The sequence below is a fragment of the Phyllobates terribilis genome, unplaced genomic scaffold (genome assembly GCF_046119375.1).
Source record: "Phyllobates terribilis strain yellow unplaced genomic scaffold, ASM4611937v1 Scaffold_8__6_contigs__length_399053987, whole genome shotgun sequence".
NCBI lineage: Eukaryota > Metazoa > Chordata > Amphibia > Anura > Dendrobatidae > Phyllobates > Phyllobates terribilis.
The window spans coordinates 25910592-25934230 of NW_027362768.1; positions in this window are offsets into that span (position 1 = coordinate 25910592).

Here is a 23639-nt window from a genome sequence, read left to right on the forward strand (position 1 = left end):
AGACGCTCCGGAGGAAGCCAAGCAACTGTGGGCAGAAAAGAGTAGACTGTTCCTTTACAAGGGGAAGTTGTGCCGCAGAATGGTTAACTCCCGGACGCATGAACTAATCTGGCAAGTAGTGGTGCCACGAAGAGACGCAGCCATGGTGATGGAGGCATACCACGACGGGGCTGGACACTTCGGATGGAAGAAGCTGGAGTTCCTGCTGCGCGAGCGGTTCCACTGGGTAGGCATGAGGGGAACCATCGAGAGGTGGTGCAGAGACTGTGGCCCGTGCAACCTAAGAAGGAAGGACCGTGCCAGCCAGAGGACTCCCCTGCAGTCCATCGTCACCCGGCAGCCGTTGGAACTGGTAGCCTTGGATCATGTAAAACTGACCCCAAGCAGAAGTGGCTACGTCTACGCACTAACCATCGTGGATCACTACTCCCGGTTCTTGGTTGTCGTCCCCGTCAAGGACTTAACAGCTCGAACAGCAGCTAGAGCCTTCCAGCAGCATTTCTGCCGTCCACACGGGTACCCGGACCAAGTGTTGACAGACCAGGGACCTGCCTTTGAAGCGGAGGTCTTCCAAGAATTCTGCACTCTGTATGGCTGCCGGAAGATAAGGACGACACCCTATCATCCGCAAACTAATGGACTTTGTGAGAAAATGAACCAGGTGGTAATGGATCTTCTGAAAACGTTGCCCCTGGAAGAACGCGGTCTGTGGCCTGAGAAGCTGCCCGATCTGGTGGACCTATACAACCACATCCCGGTAGGTTCCACCAACTGTACCCCGGCTTACCTAATGAGGGCAAGACCTGGTAAGTTACCTGTTGACCTGGAAATGGGAGTCCTGACACCCGAGGACACTTCACCAGAAACAGACTGGGACACAGAGAGGCAGCAGCAGTACCAGAGAGTACAGGAGAGCGTGGAGCGAAGTCTCTGTCAGGCTAGGGAAAGACAAGAGAAAACTTACAACCAGTATGCTCCCGCTGTTCCCCTGGTACCCGGAGAGCAGGTATTGAAGAGGAAGAGACGGCTCCACAAGTTGGACGACCAGTGGGAGAAGGACCCGTACACCGTACTGCCCTCAAGCCACGAAAACCCGAAGGTTTGTACCATCAGTAAAGACGGAGGGGAAACCACAGCCATTGTATCCCGGGACCACCTGAAGAAGTGTCCCGAACAACTGAGGAACCCTGAAGAGGAACAAGAAGACCATCGACCCATAGAGGAAAGGGAAGATATGGTTAGTACTGTGCTCGGGGACTTCCCTCGGTCTTGGACTCAAGTCAATGGTGCAGTGTTGGTACCCGTACTCACCTTCCTCCAACCAGCATCCCAAGCACCTACGGAGCAACAGGTAGAGCTGGAAGAACAGCCGGTCCAGGAGGCAGAAGACCCCACACCCGCAGACCAGGAGGATCAACCCTCTGCTTGCAGTGAGCCTGCCATATCCCTAGTGAGCCAAAGAGCCGGTAGACAGCTGCCCAGTTTACCCTTGACAGCTCCTACACCCTGTAGTTCAGGGCTGGGCCGTCAGCTCCATAGGTCCACTAGGGCCACTAGAGGCCAGTTACCCGCACGTTGGAGGATTTGAAGTGTATAATTGTTTTATTTATGTTTACCTGTGTATTGTTGCTTGTGTATAATTTTGTGTTTCTAGTTATTTGTAGGAGTCCTTGGTGGATTTACCGGGAATCCTTGTACATAGTTGGAGCGTAACCCAGGATGGACTAGAGACTGTTAAGGACTCGGGGTAGGACAGACCCCTACCTGGTTACGTCTCCCTGTTTTGGTGAAATGGACCCCTTGCTTTCCCTCAAAGACTGCACCCGGTTGCGGACACGCCGTGACCATTGTTATGTGTCTCTTTATTATAATGTTTTGGTTGTACTCTGTTATGTTTACAAAAATGTGTTTAGTCCCGGAGTACTAAATTTTACTAGGGGGGAATGTGGCACCCCAGGGGTCTGGTTTCCACAGTAACGGCAGTGTTATGTCTGAGAGCAGGTGGGAGGTCCTTTGGTCAGGGATCCTGTGCATGCCACACCTCCTGCCCAGTCCTGGGAGGGGAAGAACTTCCCCTACATAAACCCGGGGCTGAAGCAGGGTTAGTGAGTAGAGAAGAAGTAGAGACGAGAAACAGTCATAGGAAGAAACAGCAGAAGCTCAGTGGGAGCAATACTACTACGAGTCAGGGGCTGGCAGCTGCAGAGCTCGCCCTGACTGAGAAGCTTTCTTACCGGACCCGGCGTCCGAGGCTGTGGGGACTAACTCTTACCCAGCAGCAGAAGCCGACCGGCAGGGGATTTCAGGTCCTCAGGCCCAGAAACCCGAAGGCACAGTCACACGCGTGGGACCAGCACCGCCATCGTGGAGCGGAAGCCATAGAAGGCCCCGAGTCACCGGCCATACGGGTGAGCACCACACGGCACACTCAGGGACGTGGGCTACTTATATCCGCTTCTAGCAAGGTAGCCAGAAGAGTACAGTCAGTTTGGGAGGCCTACAACTCCGCCTGGCCAGGGGAGATCCCATCTGCTCAAGGACTGACCAGGCCCCGTTCGCTAGCAAGTACTCCGGGAGGGTCTATCGTTATTACCAGTAAAGACCCTGAATTACACCGCACCGTCTCTGAGTGGTTCCTGCTACCCCCATCTTCCACGTCGGCTGCCCTGAGGCCATACCCCTCCCGTTGGGGGTTATACTATCACGCTGCACAATTCTACACCGGCCTCAGCGGTCTGCCCTGCAGCGGCAGCTCCATAGCTGCAAATCAACGGGTGGCGTAGTCGACACTCAAATAACATCTATCAAGACTGCCACACACTGAGTTTGACTCCCTGGGCACGGACCGGGTCCCCGCCACTCGGAGACTACAACCCTCATCTGATCCGGTTCCGGGTAAGCCCCGTGCGCGAGACGCTGCGCGACACAGCAGGCCCAGGGGCGAGTCACCACCACCTGACTCCGAATTCTGTTTAACATGTGCTCCAGCATGTAAATCACCGGAATAGTCATGCTGATAATGGCATCGTCAGCACTAAACATCTTCGTCGCCATTTCAAAACTGTGCAGAAGGGTGCATAGGTCCCTGATCTGAGACCACTCCTCCAGCGTGATTTCCCCACCTCCGGATCTCGTTGGCCCAGGCTATACGTCAGAACGTATTGCACCAGGGATTGTCGGTGCTGCCACAGTCGCTGCAACATGTGCAGAGTTGAATTCCACTGGGTAGGCACATCGCATTTTAGCCGGTGAAGTGGCCGGCCCAACGACTTCTGTAGAGATGTAAGTCGCTGAGCTGCGGGATGCGAACGGCGGAAGTGAGCACACAGCGACCGTGCCCTCTGCAGAAGGCCATCTAGTCTGGGATAGTGGGCTAAAAATTGCTGGACAACCAGGTTCAACACGTGAGCCATACAAGGCACGTGTGTGACATTGCCCCGGCAAAGGGCCGCACCCAGGTTTGCAGCATTGTCGCACACGGCCTTCCCTGGTTTCAGGTCCAGTGGAGACAACCATTCATGAAATTGGTTCTCCAGAGCTGACCACAACTCCTCAGCTGTGTGACTCACATTTCCCAGACATTTCAAAGTAAAAACCGCCTGATGACGTTGAGCCCTACTGCCAGCATAGTAAGGAGGTGTGCAGGATCCCTTCTGCGCAGTTAGAAAGCTTGTAGCATGACCAGACAGGCTTTGGGTGCAGGTGGAAGACTGAGAGGAGGTTGAGGAGGCAGAAGCAGTGGAGGAACTTTGACATAAAGAGGATTGACGCACAACTCGTGGGGACGGCAAGACTTGGACAGCAGCCCCTTGTCCTGCTGTCACCATAGTTACCCAGTGCCCAGTCAGCGACATGTAACGCCCCTGTCCATGCCTACTCGTCCAAGTGTCTGTGGTGAAATGCACCCTGTCACACACAGAGTTTCTCAAAGAAGCGGTGATGTTGTGTGCGACATGCTGGTGGAGCGCAGGCACACCTTTCTTTGAGAAGTAGTGCCGACTGGGCATCTGGTACTGGGGCACTGCGACAGACATAAGGTCTCGAAAATCCTCTGTGTCCACCAGGCGGAAAGGCAGCATTTCTGTAGCCAAGAGCTTGCAGATGGTGAAATTCAACCTCTTAGCTTTCTCATGGCTAGGAGGAAATGGTCTTTTACTTGTCCACATCTGAGGGACCGAGGGCTGGCTATTGTGCTTAGACGGGGTTGATAAGGGTGTCCCCGGCAAACTGCCGGTCTGTGAGGAAGATGCAGGCGGACATGTTAGGTTGCCTTGATCCAAAGGTGGTGCTATCGATGTCGGACAGCGCTCAACACCAGCTGGTGTTACCACCTCCAAAGAAAATGATGACCTGCCAATCACGCTGGCTGTTGCGGGTAAAGAGGTGGCAGGTCTGCGCCCCAAAACAGGTGTGACTGCTGTCCCCCCAGTCACAGAGGATGAAGAGGCCGCGGATGCACAAGATATGGCAGACGGTGGTTGACCCGGCCGGCTAGGCCGCATTGTAGCACACTGAGCTTCCCACTGCAACTTATGCTTCATGTCCATGTGACGGTTCATGCATGAAGTACTCAAACTATGTATTTTTTGGCCTCTACTTAGCTTTTGCTGACAAATGTTACAGATAACACGAGTTGGGGCATCTTTATCTATCTGAAAAAATGCCCAGGCTATGCAATGCTTAGCACCCATGCGACCTGAAGAGCCACCACGACTTGTGGTGAGAGGCAGAGTTGTGTTTGAGGATGCAGTTGTTGACGTGCTTCCATTACTACGTCTCTGTCCAGGAAGGCGCAACCTGACCTCGTCGTCACTAGCATCTTCCTCCACCTCCTCTGCTGACCTCATCTCTTGGCTGACTGTGGGTTGACAGTAAGTGGGATCTCCAACCTCATCATCATCACCCTGTGCGTTATCACACCCGTCGTCCTCAGAGCCAACCTGTTCCTGCCCTGACAAAAAACTAAAGTTGTCGCTCCAATCAGGTATTTGAGTCTCATCATCGTCTTCCTCATTGTCTCCACCAACAGGAGTTACAGTTTGGGAATGAGGGTCTACATTATGGTCAGAACCTTCTGCGTCTGGTCCTGGATCCGATTCATAAAGATTCTGGGCATCAGTGCAGATCATTTCCTCGTTTGGATTCACAGAAGCGCTGGAGTCGACCTCTGATTCCCAGGCTATAGTATGAGTAAACAGCTCTGCAGACTCAACCATCTGTTCTACCTCATACTCAGACGGGCAGCTGGAGATTTGGGAGCTGTGAGCAAGCAAGTGCGATTGGGGTGACATCTTTGAGGACTGGAGTATTTGTGATGTTGAAGTTGATGTGGAGGAGAGCCCACTTAAAGGAGCACTTGATATCCGTTGATGAACCTGCTGTTTTTGTGCCTCATCTGGAATTTGTAGCGATTGGCGTGACCGTAAGAAAGGAATCTTATCACATTGTCCGCTAAAAGAAGTAGACATTTTAGTTCGGCTGGAAGATCGTCTTTCTTCTGCAGATGTTACTGTTGCTTTAACACCTACCCCACGGACACAACATTTTTTCCCCTTCCCAACACGCCTATTCCCCTTTCCACCAGCAGCAGGCCTTTTTCCACTCATTTTGATGGTTAACTAATTCACAACTCTGGAGTTGTTTGCACAAAAAAACAATGGATGGGAACCGAGCAGAGCTGAGTGGCCAAACTGTGGTATTAGGCCAAAACTATTGGCTGGGTTAGATGCAGAAAAAAATTATATTCAATTTGCAACCTGATGGAGGTCAGTATAGATGGACTAATAGAGAAAGTCCCACACACAGCTAGAAGCCCAAATATTTTTTCAGAGGTAGATGCAGAAAAAAATTATATTCAGTTTGCAACCTGATGGAGGTCAGTATAGATGGACTAATAGAGAAAGTCCCACACACTGCTAGAAGGCCAAATATTTTTTCAGAGCTAGATGCAGACAAAAAAATATTTTTAATTTGCAACCTGATGGAGGTCAGTATAGATGGACTAATAGAGAAAGTCCCACACACTGCTAGAAGGCCAAATATTTTTTCAGAGCTGGATGCAGAAAAAAATTATTTTTAATTTGCAACCTGATGGAGGTCAGTATAGATGGACTAATAGAGAAAGTCCCACACACTGCTAGAAGGCCAAATATTTTTTCAGAGCTGGATGCAGATAAAAATTATTTTTAATTTGCAACCTGATGGAGGTCAGCATAGATGGACTAATAGAGAAAGTCCCACACACTGCTGAAGGCCAAATATTTTTTCAGAGCTAGATGCAGACAAAAAATTATTTTCAGTTTGCAACCTGATGGAGGTCAGTATAGATGGACTAATAGAACAAGTCCCACACACAGCTAGAAGCCCAAATATTTTTTCAGAGGTAGATGCAGAAAAAAATTATATTCAGTTTGCAACCTGATGGAGGTCTGTATAGATGGATTAATAGAACAAGTCCCACACACAGGTAGAAGCCCAATATTTTTTCAGAGGTAGATGCAGAAAAAAAATATATTCAGTTTGCAATCTGATGGAGGTCAGTATAGATGGACTAATAGAGAAAGTCCCACACACTGCTAGAAGGTCAAATATTTTTTCAGAGCTAGATGCAGACAAAAAATATTTTTAATTTGCAACCTGATGGAGGTCAGTATAGATGGACTAATAGAGAAAGTCCCACACACTGGTAGAAGGCCAAATATTTTTTCAGAGCTGGATGCAGATAAAAATTATTTTTAATTTGCAACCTGATGGAGGTCAGTATAGATGGACTAATAGAGAAAGTCCCACACACTGCTAGAAGGCCAAATATTTTTTCAGAGCTAGATGCAGAAAAAAATTATATTCAGTTTGCAACCTGATGGAGGTCAGTATAGATGGACTAATAGAACAAGTCCCACACACAGCTAGAAGCCCAAATATTTTTTCAGAGGTAGATGCAGATAAAAATTATTTTTAATTTGCAACCTGATGGAGGTCATTATAGATGGACTAATAGAGAAAGTCCCACACACTGCTAGAAGGCCAAATATTTTTTCAGAGCTAGATGCAGACAAAAAATTATTTTCAGTTTGCAACCTGATGGAGGTCAGTATAGATGGACTAATAGAACAAGTCCCACACACAGCTAGAAGCCCAAATATTTTTTCAGAGGTAGATGCAGAAAAAAATTATATTCAGTTTGCAACCTGATGGACGTCTGTATAGATGGATTAATAGAACAAGTCCCACACACAGCTAGAAGCCCAATATTTTTTCAGAGGTAGATGCAGAAAAAAAATATATTCAGTTTGCAACCTGATGGAGGTCAGTATAGATGGACTAATAGAGAAAGTCCCACACACTGCTAGAAGGCCAAATATTTTTTCAGAGCTAGATGCAGAAAAAAATTATATTCAGTTTGGAACCTGATGGAGGTCAGTATAGATGGACTAATAGAACAAGTCCCACACACTGCTAGAAGCCCAAATATTTTTTCAGAGGTAGATGCAGAAAAAAATTATATTCAATTTGCAACCTGATGGAGGTCAGTATAGATGGACTAACATAATGATGCTATGCCCAAAAGATTTTACTTCACTAGGTGCAGTAAAAAAATTGGTATTCTATACACAGGTGGTATATCTTGCAACACAGATAGGCTACTCCATTGACTAACACACTCTGCAATAGGCCAAAAAGGATTAGCTTTGCTAGATTCAGCCAAATGCTGTGAAAAAAACTTGCACAGCACTGGCACAGACCTGCCTGGCAAAAACTGATAGGAACTGATGTAACCTAGTCCTGAAAAGGACTGCAATTACAATTAGTCTTTACTCCCACAATCTATCTATTTAAGAGCACAGACCTGTCTGATAAAAGTCGTAGGAAATACTGTAACCTAGTCCTTAAAAGGACTGCAATCACAGCTATTCCCTACTCCCAAGCTATCTGTAGATTTGTGCGAAAATTGGCTTGAAATTAACAAGGTATAGCGCACACAGCAACAGCGGTGCCGTCTAACACGCAGCTGCAGCAGTGAGAAAATGGTGGCGACGGGGAAAATGTCTTGGTCTTATAGGGCAAGGACATGTGACATACACTGCCAATGACACATGCCCTTGCTTGTGTGAAAAAAGCACTTCGCTCCGTGTGTGCGCTGCTGATAGGCTGACAGATTGCACCTCCCCACTGTAAATGCGGGAAAGAGAAAAAAAAATGGAGATCTTCATTATTCCTGCAGAGATCCATCCCCTGCCCCTCCCCCCACCCCGCTGTACACTCAAACTGCGTATTAACATTAATTTTCATCATTACTGAGAAAAAATCCAGTTAAGATTTTGGTGCACGAACAGTTATCGAACATAACCTTGAACAGCCGAATTTTTCTCAAATCGTTCGTGTTCTCCGAACGGCTCGAACACCGCCCAAAACAGCTCGAATTTGAGATTGGCGAACAGTTCGAGTAGAACAACGCTCATCTCTACTCACCAGTGACGTCTCTAGTAGAGATGACCGTTGTTCTACTCGAACTGTTCGCCAATCTCAAATTCGAGCTGTTTTGGGCGGTGTTCGAGCAGTTCGGCGAACACGAACGATTTGAGAAAAATTCGGCTGTTCGAGGTTATGTTTGATAACTGTTCTTGCACCAAAATCATAACTGGATTTTTTCTCAGTAATGATGAAAATTAATGTTAATACGCAGTTTGAGTGTACAGCGGGGTGGGGGGAGGGGCAGGGGATGGATCTCTGCAGGAATAATGAAGATCTCCATTTTTTTTTCTCTTTCCCGCATTTACAGTGGGGAGGTGCAATCTGTCAGCCTATCAGCAGCGCACACACGGAGCGAAGTGCTTTTTTCACACAAGCAAAGGGCATGTGTCATTGGCAGTGTATGTCACATGTCCTTGCCCTATAAAACCAAGCCTTTTTCCCCGTTGCCACCATTTTCTCACTGCTGCAGCTGCGTGTTAGACGGCACCGCTGTTGCTGTGTGCGCTATACCTTGTTAATTTCAAGCCAATTTTCGCACAAATCTACAGATAGCTTGGGAGTAGGGAATAGTTGTGATTGCAGTCCTTTTAAGGACTAGGTTACAGCATTTCCTACGACTTTTATCAGGCAGGTCTGTGCTCTTAAATAGATAGATTGTGGGAGTAAAGACTAATTGTAATTGCAGTCCTTTTCAGGACTAGGTTACATCAGTTCCTATCAGTTTTTGCCAGGCAGGTCTGTGCCAGTGTTGTGCAAGTTTTTTTCACATCATTTGGCTGAATCTAGCAAAGCTAATCCTTTTTGGCCTAATGCAGAGTGTGTTAGTCAGTGGAGTAGCCTATCTGTGTTGCAAGATATACCACCTGTGTATAGAATACCAATTTTTTTCTGCACCTAGTGAAGTAAAATCTTTTGGGCATAGCATCATTCTATTAGTCCATCTATACTGACCTCCATCAGGTTGCAAATTGAATATAATTTTTTTCTGCATCTAGCTCTGAAAAAATATTTGGGCTTCTAGCAGTGTGTGGGACTTGTTCTATTAGTCCATCTATACTGACCTCCATCAGGTTGCAAACTGAATATAATTTTTTTCTGCATCTAGCTCTGAAAAAAATATTTGGCCTTCTAGCAGTGTGTGGGACTTTCTCTATTAGTCCATCTATGCTGACCTCCATCAGGTTGCAAATTAAAAATAATTTTTATCTGCATCTACCTCTGAAAAAATATTTGGGCTGCTAGCTGTGTGTGGGACTTGTTCTATTAGTCCATCTATACTGACCTCCATCAGGTTGCAAACTGAATATAATTTTTTTCTGCATCTAGCTCTGAAAAAATATTTGGCCTTCTAGCAGTGTGTGGGACTTTCTCTATTAGTCCATCTATACTGACCTCCATCAGGTTGCAAATTAAAAATAATTTTTATCTGCATCCAGCTCTGAAAAAATATTTGGCCTTCTAGCAGTGTGTGGGACTTTCTCTATTAGTCCATCTATACTGACCTCCATCAGGTTGCAAATTAAAAATAATTTTTATCTGCATCCAGCTCTGAAAAAATATTTGGCCTTCTAGCAGTGTGTGGGACTTTCTCTATTAGTCCATCTATACTGACCTCCATCAGGTTGCAAATTAAAAATAATTTTTTGTCTGCATCTAGCTCTGAAAAAATATTTGGCCTTCTAGCAGTGTGTGGGACTTTCTCTATTAGTCCATCTATACTGACCTCCATCAGGTTGCAAACTGAATATATATTTTTTCTGCATCTACCTCTGAAAAAATATTGGGCTTATAGCTGTGTGTGGGACTTGTTCTATTAATCCATCTATACAGACCTCCATCAGGTTGCAAACTGAATATAATTTTTTTCTGCATCTACCTCTGAAAAAATATTTGGGCTTCTAGCTGTGTGTGGGACTTGTTCTATTAGTCCATCTATACTGACCTCCATCAGGTTGCAAATTAAAAATAATTTTTATCTGCATCTACCTCTGAAAAAATATTTGGGCTTCTAGCTGTGTGTGGGACTTGTTCTATTAGTCCATCTATACTGACCTCCATCAGGTTGCAAACTGAATATAATTTTTTTCTGCATCTAGCTCTGAAAAAATATTTGGGCTTCTAGCTGCGTGTGGGACTTTCTCTATTAGTCCATCTATACTGACCTCCATCAGGTTGCAAATTGAATATAATTTTTTTCTGCATCTAACCCAGCCAATAGTTTTGGCCTAATACCACAGTGTGGCCACTCAGCTCTGCTCGGTTCCCATCCATTGTTTTTTTGTGCAAACAACTCCAGAGTTGTGAATTAGTTAACCACCAAAATGAGTGGAAAAAGGCCTGCTGCTGGTGGAAAGGGGAATAGGCGTGTTGGGAAGGGGAAAAAAGGTTGTGTCCGTGGGGTAGGTGTTAAAGCAACAGTAACATCTGCAGAAGAAAGACCATCTTCCAGCCAAACTAAAATGTCTACTTCTTTTAGTGGACAATGTGATAAGATCCCTTTCTTACGGCCATGCCAAGCGCTACAAATTCCAGATGAGGCACAAAAACAGCAGGTGCTTCAACGGATATCAAGTGCTCCTTTAACCCCTTAATAACATCTGACGTACTAATACGCGTCTGTGCCCTGGGACTTAAGAGCCAGACCCGTATTAGTACGTCATCGCGATCGCGCGCGCACACAGGCTGTGCGGGCGCGATCGCCGCCGGGTGTCAGCTGATTGTCACAGCTGACACCCGGTACTATGTGCAGGGAGCGGTCCTGCACCGCTCCCAGCACATTAACCCCCGCGATGCTGCGATCGAAGTCGATCGCGGCATTGCGGGTGCAAGGGGAGGTGATCGCCGATACTCACCTCCTCTTCCGGCTTCCAGCGCAGTCTGCAAAGGCTTCCCGGGTGTTGCCATGACGACCCGATGTCGTCATGACAACATCCGGGTCACCAGAGAGCAGGAAGATTGCTTGGACATGCGCAGTGCATCTCCAAGCAATCTTCACACTGTGCACTTCTGACAGCCTTCATGGCATATTGATGGTGCTCCATTCCTGTGCCATGCAGGCGATCAGAAAAAAAAAGTGAAAGTCCCAGAGTGGGACAAAGTAATAAAGTGTATAAACTGTGTGAAAGTGGAAAAAAAAAAAAATGTGCAAAAATATTATAAAAAAAAATAATACACCAAAAATAAAAATATAATGTACCCATCAATAAATATTATTATAAAAAAAATAAAAAAAAAACAATAAAAGTACACATATTTGGTATCGCCGCGTCCGGAACAACCTGACCTATAAAACTGTCCCACTAGTTAACCCCTTCAGTGAACACGGTAAAAAAAAAAAAAAAAAAAAACGAAGCAAAAAACAATGCTTTATCACCATACCGCCAAACAAAAAGTGGAATAACACGCGATCAAAAAGACGCATATAAATAGAAATGATACTGCTGAAAACGTCATCTCGTCCCGCAAAAAACAAGCCACCATACAGCTCCATCAGCCTAAAACTAAAAAAGTTATAGCTCTCAGAATAAAGCGATACTAAAAAATATTTTTTTCTATAAAATAGCTTTTATTGTGTATAAGCGCCAAAACATAGAAAAACGATATAAATGTGGTACCGCTGCAAACGTACTGACCCGAAGAATAAAGCTACCTCATCAATTTTACCACACGCGGAACAGAATAAAAAAAAACAAAAAAAAAAAAATTCCTGAATTGTTGGTTTTTGTTTATTCTGCCTCCCAAAAATCGGAATAGAAAGCGATCAAAAAATGTCACGTGCCTGAAAATGGCACCAATAACGACGTCAACTCATCCCGCAAAAAAAAAGCCATCAAATGACTGTCTGCCAAAATCTGGAAAAATTACAGCTCTCAAAATATGGCGATGCAAAAACTAGATTTTACAAAAAATGCGTCTTTTAGTGTGTGACAGCTGTCAGTCATAAAAACCCCATATGATTCTGGCATTGCTGTAATCACACCGACCCGAAGAATAAAGTCGTCTAATCACTTATACCGCACAAGGAACGGCGTCAAAAATAAACTCTTGGGTTAGGATTGGGCTAGGGTTAGGGCTGGGTTTGGGGCTAGGGTTGTGCTGGGGCTAGGGTGTCACACTGTCACAGTATACTGGAGGTAGGGGGCCTAAGCTGACCCTAAGCTGGGACCCTGACTAACCCCTCAACCTGGAGGTACTGTTAAAGGTACAGAGGTCCAGGCCGCCAGCGTAACCCCTACCTCCTGAGGATCCCTGCACCTAAGTAATCTAGTCCTGAGAAGGACCCCGATCACAACAATAGGGAACCAGAAATAATATGCCCACACACAGTATTTAGACGAACGAGACAGTACAAGGGAAAAACCAAAACCACCTTGCATACAACTTCTACACAACTACAACAGAGGGAACACCAACGGGAAAGGAGATAAATGATAAAGCGAGGAAAGGGAAAAAACACTTCCAAATACACTTATCTCAGCAACTCCAAACACCACGATCCGCTCTGTAAGTCTGAATGAAAAGCTTTCACCGACACCTCCCAAACAGACCTGCAGGAATATAAAGGAGTCTCACTAAAGAAGCATTGATTGCAGCTGGGCGAGGCTGGACCTCAGCTAGCCCAGAGAGAGAGAGAATTAACTCCTACACTGCCGAGAAAACACAAAGCACCAACAAGTCAGCTGCGAGAAGTCAGGCTGTGTACTCGTGACGATCTTCGTGGCAACACACCCGTGACATAGGGTTGTGCTGGGGCTAGGGTTGTGCTGGGGCTAGGGTTGTGCTAGGGTTAGGGCTGGGGTTGGGATTTTTTTCAAAAGTAAGAAAAAAAGATGACGATATGGCGACTAGTGTTGAGAGCAAGTGCTCTCTACTTGAGTTTGCATCGGGTGCTCTGGTATGCATTGAGTATCGTGGGTATTTGAGTGACATGCTCGAGTCTCTGCCCCATATGCTTCGCGGCCAAAAAATTTACGGGGATTGCTGCCATGCACGAGCGATCCCCGCATGTTTTTTTTTGGGTGTCTAATAACCGTGAAACATGCGGAGCAGGGACTCGAGCATGTCACTCGAGCACACGCTGTACATGGTGCATACCTGAGTACCCGATGCAAACTCAAGTAGCGAGCACTTGCGCTCAAGAATAATGACAACTTATTCAATATGATGACCTAATGTAAACAAATTCTGTGCCGTACCTCTGGGTTCAAAATGTTCACTATACACCTTAATAAAATCCTTGAGGGGTATAGTTTGGACACTTGTGGGGGAGCTCCACTGTTTAGGCACATCACGGGCTCTCCAAACGCGACATGGTGTCCGCTAACAAATTGAATGGAAAATCGGCTCAAATTGTTAGCGGACGCCATGTTGCGTTTGGAGAGCCCCTGTGTGCCCAAACATTGGAGCTCCCCCACAAGTGACCAGATTTTGGAAACTAGACCCCCCAAGGCACCTATCTAGATGCATAGTGAGCACTTGGATTCCCCAGGTGTTTCACAAATTGATTCGTAAAAATGAAAAAGTGAAAAAAAAAACACTTTTTCATTTTTATGAATCAATTTGTGAAGCACCTGGGGTTCCAAGTGCTCACTATGAATCTAGATAGGTGCCTTGGGGGGTCTAGTTTCCAAAATGGGGTCACTTGTGGGGGAGCTCCAATGTTTGGGCACGCAGGGACTCTCTAAATGCAACATGGTATCCGCTAACAAATTGAATGGAAAATCGGCTCAAATTGTTAGCGGACACCACATTGCGTTTGGAGAGCCCCTCTGTGCCCAAACTTTGGAGCTCCCCCACAAGTGACCCCATTTTGGAAACTAGACCCCCCAAGGCACCTTTCTAGATGCATAGTGAGCACTTGGAACCACCAGGTGCTTCACAAATTGATTCGTAATAATGAAAAAGTGAAAAAAAAAACACTTTTTCATTTTTATGAATCAATTTGTGAAGCACCTGGGGTTCCAAGTGCTCACTATGAATCTAGATAGGTGCCTTGGGGGGTCTAGTTTCCAAAATGGGGTCACTTGTGGGGGAGCTCCAATGTTTGGGCACACAGGGACTCTCCAAATGCAACATGATATCCGTTAACAAATTGTCGGCTCAAATTGTTAGCGGATATCATGTTGCATTTAGAGAGTCCCTGTGTGCCCAAACATTGGAGTTCCCCCACAAGTGACCCCATTTTGGAAACTAGACCCCCCAAGGCACCTATCTAGATGAATAGTGAGCACTTGGAGCCCCTAGGTGCTTCACAAATTGATTCGTAAAAATGAAAAAGTGTTTTTTTTTTCACTTTTTCATTATTACGAATCAATTTGTGAAGCACCTGGGGGTTCCAAGTGCTCACTATGCATCTAGAAAGGTGCCTTGGGGGGTCTAGTTTCCAAAATGGGGTCACTTGTGGGGGAGCTCCAAAGTTTGGGCACAGAGGGGCTTTCCAAACGCAATGTGGTGTCCGCCAACAATTTGAGCCGATTTTCCATTCAATTTGTTAGCGGATATCATGTTGCATTTAGAGAGTCCCTGTGTGCCCAAACATTGGAGCTCCCCCACAAGTGACCCCATTTTGGAAACTAGACCCCCCAAGGCACCTATCTAGATGCATAGTGAGCACTTGGAACCCCTAGGTGCTTCACAAATTGATTCGTAAAAATGAAAAAGTGTTTTTTTTTTCACTTTTTCATTATTACGAATCAATTTGTGAAGCACCTGGGGGTTCCAAGTGCTCACTATGCATCTAGAAAGGTGCCTTGGGGGGTCTAGTTTCCAAAATGGGGTCACTTTTGGGGGAGCTCCAAAGTTTGGGCACAGAGGGGCTCTCCAAACGCAATGTGGTGTCCGCTAACAATTTGAGCCGATTTTCCATTCAATTTGTTAGCGAATACCATGTTGCATTTAGAGAGTCCCTGTGTGCCCAAACATTGGAGCTCCCCCACAAGTGACCCCATTTTGGAAACTAGACCCCCCAAGGCACCTTTCTAGATGCATAGTGAGCACTTGGAACCCCCAGGTGCTTCACAAATTGATTCGTAATAATGAAAAAGTGAAAAAAAAAACACTTTTTCATTTTTATGAATCAATTTGTGAAGCACCTGGGGTTCCAAGTGCTCACTATGAATCTAGATAGGTGCCTTGGGGGGTCTAGTTTCCAAAATGGGGTCACTTGTGGGGGAGCTCCAATGTTTGGGCACACAGGGACTCTCCAAATGCAACATGATATCCGTTAACAAATTGTCGGCTCAAATTGTTAGCGGATATCATGTTGCATTTGGAGAGTCCCTGTGTGCCCAAACATTGGAGCTCCCCCACAAGTGACCCCATTTTGGAAACTAGACCCCCCAAGGCACCTATCTAGATGAATAGTGAGCACTTGGAACCCCTAGGTGTTTCACAAATTGATTCGTAAAAATGAAAAAGTGTTTTTTTTTTCACTTTTTCATTATTACGAATCAATTTGTGAAGCACCTGGGGGTTCCAAGTGCTCACTATGCATCTAGAAAGGTGCCTTGGGGGGTCTAGTTTCCAAAATCGGGTCACTTGTGGGGGAGCTCCAAAGTTTGGGCACAAAGGGGCTTTCCAAACGAAATGTGGTGTCCGCTAACAATTTGAGCCGATTTTCCATTCAATTTGTTAGCGGATATCATGTTGCATTTAGAGAGTCCCTGTGTGCCCAAACATTGGAGCTCCCCCACAAGTGACCCCATTTTGGAAACTAGACCCCCCAAGGCACCTATCTAGATGCATAGTGAGCACTTGGAGCTCCTAGGTGCTTCACAAATTGATTCGTAAAAATGAAAAAGTGTTTTTTTTTTCACTTTTTCATTATTACGAATCAATTTGTGAAGCACCTGGGGGTTCCAAGTGCTCACTATGCATCTAGAAAGGTGCCTTGGGGGGTCTAGTTTCCAAAATGGGGTCACTTGTGGGGAAGCTCCAAAGTTTGGGCACAGAGGGGCTCTCCAAACGCAATGTGGTGTCCGCTAACAATTTGAGCCGATTTTCCATTCAATTTTTTAGCGGATACCATGTTGCATTTAGAGAGTCCCTGTGTGCCCAAACATTGGAGCTCCCCCACAAGTGACCCCATTTTGGAAACTAGACCCCCCAAGGCACCTATCTAGATGCATAGTGAGCAGTTGGAACCCCCAGGTGCTTCACAAATTGATTCGTAACAATGAAAAAGTGTTTTTTTTTTCACTTTTTCATTTTTACGAATCAATTTGTGAAGCACCTGGGGGTTGCAACTGCTCACTATGCATCTAGATAGGTGCCTTGGGGGGTCTAGTTTCCAAAATGAGGTCACTTGTGGGGGAGCTCCAATGTTTGGGCACACAGGGGCTCTCTAAACGCAACATGGTGTCCGCTAATTATTCAAGCAAATTTTACAATCAAAAAGTCAAATGGCGCTCCTTCCCTTCCGAGCCCTACAGTGCGCCCAAACAGTGTTTTTTCCCCAAATATTGGGTATCTGCGTGCCCAGAGGAAATTGCACAACAAATTTTGTGGTCCATTTTTTCTGGTTACCCCTTTGAAAATAAAAAAAATGGGTCTAAATTAACATTTTTGTGAAAAAAGTAAAATGTTCATTTTTTTCTTCCACATTCAAAAAATTCCTATGAAGCACCTGAAGGGTTAATAAAGTTCTTGAATGTGGTTTTGAGCACCTTGAGGGGTGCAGTTTTTAGAATGGTGTCACTTTTGGGTATTTTCTGTCATAAAGACCTCTCAAAGTGACTTCAAATGTGATGTGGTCCCTAAAAAAATGGTTTTGTAAATTTTGTTGGAAAAATGAGAAATCGCTGGTCAACTTTTAACCCTTATAGCTCCCTAACAAAAAAAAATTTTGGTTCCAAAATTGTGCTGATGTAAAGTAGACATGTGGGAAATGTTATTTATTAACTCTTTTGTGTGACATATCGCTCTGATTTCAGGGCTTAAAAATTCAAATTTTGAAAATTGCAAAATTTTCAAAATTTTCGGCAAATTTCCGTTTTTTTCACAAATAAACGCAAGGGATATCGAAGAAATTTTTCCACAATCATGAAGTACAATATGTCACGAAAAAACAATCTCAGAATCAGGGGGATCCGTTGAAGCGTTCCAGAGTAATTACCTCATAAAATGACAGTGGTCAGAATTGTAAAAATTGGCCTGGTCATTAACGTGCAAACCACCCGCGGGGCTTAAGGGGTTAAGTGGGCTCTCCTCCACATCAACTTCAACATCACAAATACTCCAGTACTCAAAGGTGTCACCCCAATCGCACTTGCTTCCTCACAGCTCCCAAATCTCCAGCTGCCCGTCTGAGTATGAGGTAGAACAGATGGTTGAGTCTGCAGAGCTGTTTACTCATACTATAGCCTGGGAATCAGAGGTCGACTCCAGCGCTTCTGTGAATCCAGACGAGGAAATGATCTGCACTGATGCCCAGAATCTTTATGAATCGGATCCAGGACCAGACGCAGAAGGTTCTGACCATAATGTAGACCCTCATTCCCAAACTGTAACTCCTGTTGGTGGAGACAATGAGGAAGACGATGATGAGACTCAAATACCTGATTGGAGCGACAACTTTAGTTTTTTGTCAGGGCAGGAACAGGTTGGCTCTGAGGACGATGGGTGTGATAACGCACAGGGTGATGATGATGAGGTTGGAGATCCCACTTACTGTCAACCCACAGTCAGCCAAGAGATGAGGTCAGCAGAGGAGGTGGAGGAAGATGCTAGTGACGACGAGGTCAGGTTGCGCCTTCCTGGACAGAGACGTAGTACTGGAAGCATGTCAACAACTGCATCCTCAAACACAACTCTGCCTCTCACCACAAGTCGTGGTGGCTCTTCAGGTCGCATGGGTGCTAAGCCTTGCATAGCCTGGGCATTTTTTCAGATCGATAAAGATGACCCAACTCGTGTTATCTGTAACATTTGTCAGCAAAAGCTAAGTAGAGGCCAAAAAATACATAGTTTGAGTACTTCATGCATGAACCGGCACATGGACATGAAGCATAAGTTGCAGTGGGAAGCTCAGTGTGCTACAATGCGGCCTAGCCGACCGGGCCAACCATCGTCTGCCATATCTTGTGCATCCGCGGCTTCTTCATCCTCTGTGACTGGGGGGACAGCAGTCACACCTGTTTTGGGGCGCAGACCTGCCACCTCTTTACCCGCAACAGCCAGCGTGATTGGCAGGTCATCATTTTCTTTGGAGGTGGTAACACCAGCTGGTGTTGAGCGCTGTCCGACATCGATAGCACCACCTTTGGATCAAGGCAACCTAACATGTCCGCCTGCATCTTCCTGACAGACCGGCAGTTTGCCGGGGACACCCTTATCAACCCCGTCTAAGCACAATAGCCAGCCCTCGGTCCCTCAAATGTGGACAAGTAAAAGATCATATCCTCCTAGCCATGAGAAAGCTAAGAGGTTGAATTTCACCATCTGCAAGCTCTTGGCTACAGAAATGCTGCCTTTCCGCCTGGTGGACACAGAGGATTTTCGAGACCTTATGTCCGTCGCAGTGCCCCAGTACCAGATGCCCAGTCGGCACTACTTCTCAAAGAAAGGTGTGCCTGCGCTCCACCAGCATGTTGCACACAACATCACCGCTTCTTTGAGAAACTCTGTGTGTGACAGGGTGCATTTCACCACAGACACTTGGACGAGTAGGCATGGACAGGGGCGTTACATGTCGCTGACTGGGCACTGGGTAACTATGGTGACAGCAGGACAAGGGGCTGCTGTCCAAGTCTTGCCGTCCCCACGAGTTGTGCGTCAATCCTCTTTATGTCAAAGTTCCTCCACTGCTTCTGCCTCCTCAACCTCCTCTCGGTCTTCCACCTGCACCCAAAGCCTGTCTGGTCATGCCACAAGCTTTCTAACTGCGCAGAAGGGATCCTGCACACCTCCTTACTATGTTGGCAGTAGGGCTCAACGTCATCAGGTGGTTTTTACTTTGAAATGTCTGGGAAATGTGAGTCACACAGCTGAGGAGTTGTGGTCAGCTCTGGAGAACCAATTTCATGAAGGGTTGTCTCCACTGGACCTGAAACCAGGGAAGGCCGTGTGCGACAATGCTGCAAACCTGGGTGCGGCCCTTCGCCGGGGCAATGTCACACACGTGCCTTGTATGGCTCACGTGTTGAACCTGGTTGTCCAGCAATTTTTAGCCCACTATCCCAGACTAGATGGCCTTCTGCAGAGGGCACGGTCGCTGTGTGCTCACTTCCGCCATTCGCATCCCGCAGCTCAGCGACTTACATCTCTACAGAAGTCGTTGGGCCTGCCACTTCACCGGCTAAAATGCGATGTGCCTACCCGGTGGAATTCAACTCTGCACATGTTGCAGCGAATGTGGCAGCACCGACAAGCCCTGGTGCAATACGTTCTGACGTATAGCCTGGGCCAAAGAGATCCGGAGGTGGGGCAAATCACGCTGGAGGAGTGGTCTCAGATCAGGGACCTATGCACCCTTCTGCACAGTTTTGAAATGGCGACGAAGATGTTTAGTGCTGACGATGCCATTATCAGCATGACTATTCCGGTGATTTACATGCTGGAGCACATGTTAAACAGAATTCGGAGTCAGGTGGTGGCACAAGAGGAGGTGGAGGAAGTAGAGGAGGAGGAGTTGAATGCGGAAGGGCTAACATCTGCAAGGTCCAGACGGTCGGCAGCACCAAGGCGGCAGGCATGTGAGGGTGGGGGAGATGGTTTTACCAGGGCGCATGGTAGCAGCCAAACTAATGAGGAAGGTGCAGGAGCCCAGGAAGAAGTGGAGGACGAACTGATGGAAGACTCATCAGATGAGGGAGAACTTGATCACATTTCTGTTGTGCGAGGTTGGGGGGAGAGGACAGAGGAAGGAAGCATGATTGTTACCTCGCCACCAACACAACAGGGACTTGGTGCTCCTGGATGCGCAACACACATGAGTGCCTTCTTGCTGCACTACCTGCAACATGACCCTCGAATTGTGAGAATTAGAAATAATCCTGACTACTGGGTTGCCACACTGTTAGATCCCCGGTACAAAAGTAAATTTGCAGAAATTATTCCTGCCATAGAAAGGGATGCACGCATGCAGGAGTATCAGCAGAGACTGTTGCAGAATCTTACATGTGCTTTTCCACAAAACACCAGTGGTGCACGTAGTGAATCTCACAGTTCCAACTTGCCAACCGTGGGACCGTCAAGTGTTCAGTACTCAAACCGTAACAGAACCACAGTATTTGCTGGTAACATCAATTTTGCGGAATCATTTCACCACTTTTTTAGCCCATCCTTTGCAAGGCCACAGGAGACAAGAAGTCTGACACATAGTCAACGCCTAGAGACGATGGTACAGGAGTATCTCCAAGTAAACATTGAAGCCATGACTGTGTCACTGGACCCTTGCTCTTTTTGGGCTTCCAATCTGGATAAATGGCCGGAGCTAGCCACTTACGCCTTGGAGATCTTGTCATGCCCCGCAGCCAGCGTTCTGTCTGAACGTGTGTTCAGCGCTGCTGGTGGTGTGCTGACAGATAAGCGCACGCGGCTCTCCACTGATAATGTAGACAGACTCACGTTCATAAAGATGAACAAATCATGGATCCGAAACGACTTTTCTACCCCTGTGTCATCCTGGGGAGAGTAAAAGCTTGATGATTGGTTAAAATCACCCTACCAACCGTTTTAAGCTTTCAAATTACTAATCATGTTTATCTGTATCTTGACTGGAAAATAATTTGGGCTTTGTAGCAGTGTGCAGCACTGATCCTATTAGCCCATCTATACTAAGCTCCACCAGATTTAAAATTAATAATAATTTTTAGCTGCATCTAGCCCGGAAAATAATTTTGGGGCTCCGAGATGCGCAAGACACATAAGTGCCTTCTTGCTGCACTACCTGCAACATGACCCTCATATTGTCAGAATTCGAAGTAATCATGACTACTGGGTTGCCACACTCTTAGATCCCCCAAACTTTTCGATCAACCTTTTCATTTTAATAAATACCAAAAAAATGGTCATTTTTGAAATTATAAGCATTAGCAGGTTATTAGAAAATGAAATCAAACAGTTTTCAACTCAAAACTTTATTCTAGGTGATGTTACATTTTCACATAGGACCCCTTGTTCGAAAGGAGCTTCTGAACTCTCTCGTCCATTGAATTTGTCAGGTTTTGGATGGTTTCTGCTTCAATTGTTTTGCATGAGGACAGAATACCCTCCCAGAGCTGTTGCTTAGATGTGAACTGCCTCCCGCCATCATAGACACTCCTTTTGATGATGCTCCAGAGGTTCTGAATGGGGTAGAGGTCAGGGGAGCATGGGGGTCACACCATAAGTTTGTCCCCTTTTATGCCCATATCAGCCAGAGATGCAGATGTTTTATGTGCAGCATGAGATGGTGCATTATCATGCAAAAAAATGATCTTGCTGTGAAATACATGGTTCTTCTTCTTGAACCATGGCAGGAAGTGCTGTTTGAGAAAATCCACATACATTATGGAGTTCATCTTTAGCGCCTTCAGGGATCCTAAAGGGGCCGACAATCTCTCTCCCCATGATTCCAGCCCAAAACATTACTCCACCTCCTCCTTGTTGGCGCTGTAGCCGTGTTTGCGTGGGGTGTCCATCAACCAGCCATCCTCCTCTCCATCCATCTGGACCATCGAGCGCTGCACGGCACTCATCTGTGAACAAAACAGTTTTGAAATCAGTCTTCATGTAATGTTTGGCCCACTGGAGCCGTTTCTGCTTGTGTGAAGTGGATAGAGGAGGTCGACAGGATGGCATATGCACAGCTGCAAACCTCTGAAGGACCCTGTATCTTGTTGTTCGGGGGACGTTGGTGGCACCAACAGCTTCAAAAACTTGTCTGCTGCTATGACAAGGCTTTTAAAAAGGTCTTTCCTCTTACCCTTTTGGTGGCAAGAATGTTCTCTACCTCAAACTCGTCCTCAGCAGAAACCGGAGCAGGAGGCGTACCTGTAGACTTGGAAAAAGAGTTAAGTACCACAGGTTTGAGGAGAGATACATGGAAGGAGTTAGGGATCCGTAAGTTGGCCGGGAGTTTCAATTTATAGGCCACCGGGTTGATCTGACTGATGACCTCCAGAGGACCGATGAACCGAGGCCCTAACTTGTAAGAAGGTATCTTGAGTCGGACATATTTAGATGAGAGCCAGACTTTATCTCCAGGACGAAATTGTGGAGGATCCAGGCGTTTTTTGTCAGCGTGTCTTTTCATCCGTTCGGACGACTGAAGGAGTGCGGATCGGGTACTCTCCCAAATGGAGGAAAATTTGCTAACGAGAGATTCCGCAGCCGGGTTGTCCACAGAGGTGGAGACAGTGTGCTTTTCCACAAAACACCAGTGGTTCACGTAGTGAATCTTATAGTTCTAACTTGCCAACCGTGGTCTGTATGGAGTTGTTCAATAAAGGGCCCAAAATTAAGATAACATAGATGGGAGAGGTCTCTATGAATAGGAATTCCTAAGTATTTGATACCATGTGAGGGCCAGGCAAAGGGAAAGTTGGACTGGATGGAATCCTATATGGATTTGGGGAGGGAGACATCGAGGGCCTCAGAATTCGCTGCATTGATTTTAAAAATTGACCATGTAACAAAGTGATCTATTTCAGCCATAACAGCATGGATGGATATATGTGATTGAGTGATATATACTAGTACATCATAAGCAAATAGAGAGCACTTGTACTCGGTGCCTCCCACCTCAATCCACCTAATATTGGGGTTATGGCGAATTGATGCTCCGTCACTAGGATGTATAAGGTGCTCCGTCACTAGGATGTATAAGAGAGGGGACAGAGGACATCCCTGCCTTGTCCCATTGGTGATTGTGAAAGGTGATGAAAATGTTCTGATGCACCCCTTGGGCCTTGGGACACCTGGAGCCGGACCCTTTTTGGTGGATGCTGGTGGTTGTAGTCTTCGTGGCGGCGACCCGGTTCCGTGGCTCAGGGTGGTCAAACCAGTGGCGGAACTATTTATGTGGTTTTGATGTTTAAATGTCCGACTACACCACCCGTGGATTGCGGTCAGAGTTAACCGCCGCTGCAGGGCAGACCGCTGAGGCTGGTGTTGTGGGTGCAGCAGAGCGTAGCATAACTCCCCACGGGAGGAGTATAGCCTCAGGGCAGTGTATGCGGAGGATGGGG